Raw genomic sequence first — 4,048 nt, 5'->3', positions numbered from 1 at the left:
TTCTCTCTGTGAGAGTGAATCCTGCAGTTTTCTTCTTATCAGTAGCAAAGCGACCTTTAAAATATGCAGATGACACAGAAGCCATTTCAATAACTTATTTGATCTATTTCCTGCTGATAAATTGCATGTAAGGATTTGGAATTTACATGGCACAGTAGATTTTGGGCTGAAATGGAAGATTTTGAAAACAGTGACAGAAAGCTTTTTAACAATGGCAAAGCATCCTGTTTAAGAACGAGACATGTTACCAGGGTACTCAATATGGTAAGGAGAAGGAGTCAAAGCTCCCTGTAGCATTTGATAATATCAACTTCTTTTCAGTTGCTTTAAAGGTTTTAAAAAGTTCATTGTTCTGGATTTATATTCTGTATATGACAACTCAAGAACCACGTGTTAAAATTGAAATAAACCACATTTGTGTGTTTGGAATTGCCTAACAGTGAAAACCATATGCCTCTTGGTGCTTAAATAGCATCAACCTGATCTGCACAGCTAATCTTTTTACTATGCATTTGAAAACAGGAGGGTTAGGAGTGTGGGAATGCGACTTCAGCTGCTAGATTGTCCCAGCTGCCTCTGACACTGGCTTGTGCTCTGCACCCAGGCAAAAGGGAATAGCTGAGCTCTCAGTAAATCCACATAAGGCATAAATATGGCTATATAATCTGTGAGGCAAAATTGATAGTAAAGTTTTAGTCAGGCCATCCTCACTGCTGAATGTAATTCATATGTGAATGCACAAGCGACATGGAAAAATACAGCAGCCTACTGACCTTGATCTAGAATTAAAAAATGTCAATAATATGATGTTTTTCCTGCCTGCTTAGGCATTCATTTTGCAGCCACTTAAACACATGCTTGAAGTGGAGCATTTGAACGGTCTCAAGTGACAAGACCCTACATAATTTGTAGGTTTAGTCTGTGGAAAATAAAATTGTATTATTAATGCACATTTGTTCCCTCCAGCCATGGAAATTAATAATCATAATTGCAGGGTTTGGTACTGATTACAGAAGAAAATTACAGAGTTTTATGGAGATGGAAAGAGGCTGAGATTTTAGTGTAGAGAACAGGTAATTTAATGCTCCTCTTTCCTAGAAAAGCACACAAAGGATTTTTTGGACCATATAAAAGTTTTGCTAGTGGTTACTGGTGGCCAGTATCTGTGCATCACATGCGATGCTCACAGCTGAAGTCCCTGTGCTGGATGAATGCATCTTCTCCTTCCCTCATCATGCTGGTTTTGAGCTGGTGGTGTCCCACACAGTCTAAATGTCCTTTGCAGCTTGGAGATCTAGACAGCATCTTAACCACAAGAGCCAGAGTGTACTCATGCTGCACATGATAGCCTGGGGATGCTGCAACTAGCTGTGAACAAGGGAGAAAGTTGCTGTGCTGTAGTAGCACTGAAGCACCCCAGTGCTGTCACGTTCTTTGGTCCTATTAAAAGGTGATGGCAAAGGGCCAGAGATTTTTGGGAGGCTACAAAGGGAGAAGGTTTGAGACTCTCCCCCCTCCAGCTTTATCCCCCATCTTTTCTATCTGATCTGATGGCAGAGAACTGCTAAGACCTGCTGTCACAGGTCTAAAAATTCTAATCAAGACTCTCAACCATAGACAATCCATCCTTACCTGTGTTGAAAGATGGGAAATGCAACACAGGGCCTGGCAAGGACACCAACAGTACTGTGTCAGCAGTCAGACGTAATAGTTTTGGCTCTAGACTGCAGTGTCAGTGTTTACAGTCCCTGCCCCGAAGTCACAAAGATGTCCTCAGGAACATGTCAACCTTGGTGAAATGGCTACCCCTGCACTGCAAAGCTTTCTCATCCTGGAAAGCTACACCATGACACAGCCATGGTCACCAACCACATTCAAGGAGTTCACACACACACATTTGCTGAGCGGTCACAAGCTGCAATGGTGGGAGCATGAGAGAGCAAGGTAACCTACAGTAAAGTAGTCATTTAAGGGAGATAAACTTGCAGGGATATGGACCAGAGCTCCCATATAGCAGTCAGTCTGCCAGCTGAAGATATAAATTTATTTACAAGAGAAAATGTTTCTGATCTCATACATATGGCTTTGAGTAGCATGGCTTGCTGTCTCCTACATTGGGGCAAGTGTACCAGGTGGTCTTAAATGGAAGGGGGAACAGGGCTGCAGGACAGTGGAATGCATGCCAAACCTACCCTCTATGCTCTTCCTCGAGTGTGAGGGTACTAGGTTGGGAGTGCTTTGTGAAAACCTGTAATAGAAATTGCACTATTTTTAAGATTCTTCAGTATCAAAGCTCTAAAAGCAAAATGTCTTTGTTCACTTCCTTGAGAAGGAAAACGCAGACTCATGGAAGGAGATGAGTTCTGGTTGTATTAGGTGAAAATACATAGTTAACCTGTGTATTTAGAGATAAATTAATTTTATATATACTTGAAATATATAGTTCAATCAGCAGTTTTACTAGATATCAATGAAATCATTCTGTGAATAATGTGCAAAGTGTTTGTACATATTTGTAAGCAGCTTTTAAGAGAACTGGCTCACAAAGCATTATCCTTCAAAGGCACATAATAATGCAAGGCAGAAAAAGCATATTTTAGCAGATCCATCTTGTGTGTCACAGCAAATCCAGAAATTGTTTTGGAGAATGCTTTAGCCACCAGTTAAATGCAGTGAAGGGCCCAGTGTGAGACTGCCAGCAAAAGGGAATTGCTGGAAGAGCAGGGGATTAAGCCTGCCCTCTCTTGCTCCTTAAATCTTCTGCTCCGTGTTGGCTCTTGCCAGGCGCAGTGCGTAAGTCGCTCCAGCTGATCCACTTACTGACCATTTGGCATCGTAAAACCAAGACACTGGCCCTCTGCACTTGGGGCAGGTTGTCTGGTACTACAGTAGCAGGAATGAATGAATTTTAGGGACTGGTGTCTCTCTCTTATGAGGAACGCCTGAGGGAGCTAGGCCTGTTTAGCCTGGAGAAGTCTGGAAGAGGACCTCACCAATGCGCATAAGTGTTTGAAGGGAGGGTGCCAAGAGGCTGGAGCTGGCTCTGCTCAGTGGTGCTGAGCAATGGGACAGGAGGACATGGGCAAAAACTGATGCACAGGAAGATCCTCCTGAACATGAGGAAGAACTTCTTTACTGTGCAGTGACCAAGCACTGGAAACAGATTGTCCAGAGAGCTTGTGGGGTCTCCCTCACCGGAGATACTCAGGAACCGTCTGGACACAATCTTGTGAGATGTTCTCTGGGATGACTCTGTTTAAGCAGGGAGGTTGTAGTACATGCCTCACTGTGGTCTCTCCCAACCTGCCCCATCCCGGGATTCTGTGGGCACGGGATCCAAGCCTGTCCTGCCCCATCCCGGGATTCTGTGGGCACGGGATCCAAGCCCGCCCCGTCCTGCCCCATCCCGGGATTCTGTGGGCACGGGATGCATGCCTGTCCTGCCCCATCCCGGGATTCCGTGAGCACGGGATCCGCGCCTGTCCTGCCCCATCCCGGGATTCCGTGAGCACGGGATCCACGCCTGTCCTGCCCCATCCCGGGATTCCGTGAGCACGGGATCCACGCCTGTCCTGCCCCATCCCGGGATTCCGTGAGCACGGGATCCACGCCTGTCCTGCCCCATCCCGGGACTCCGTGGGTACGGGATCCGCGCCTGTCCTGCCCCATCCCGGGATTCCGTGGGTACGGGATCCGCGCCTGTCCTGCCCCATACCGGGACTCCGTGGGTACGGGATCCACGCCTGTCCTGCCCCATCCCGGGATTCCGTGGGTACGGGATCCACGCCTGTCCTGCCCCATCCCGGGATTCCGTGGGTACGGGACCCAAGCCCGCCCCGTCCTGCCCCATCCCGGGATTCCGTGGGTACGGGACCCAAGCCCGCCCCGTCCTGCCCCATCCCGGGATTCCGTGGGTACGGGACCCAAGCCCGCCCCGCCCCTCACGGGCGCCGGGGCGGGGCGCGCGGTGGGCAGCCAATGGTGTGCCGGCGCTCCGCCGTGACGTCACTCCCCTGTTACATAAGGCGGGCCCCGCGCGCCCCCCCGG

This window comes from Pseudopipra pipra, chromosome 2 (assembly GCF_036250125.1).
Source record: "Pseudopipra pipra isolate bDixPip1 chromosome 2, bDixPip1.hap1, whole genome shotgun sequence".
NCBI classification, from domain to species: Eukaryota; Metazoa; Chordata; class Aves; order Passeriformes; family Pipridae; genus Pseudopipra; species Pseudopipra pipra.
The sequence above is the reverse complement of the archived record's forward strand: the minus strand, read 5'-3'. Positions refer to the sequence as shown.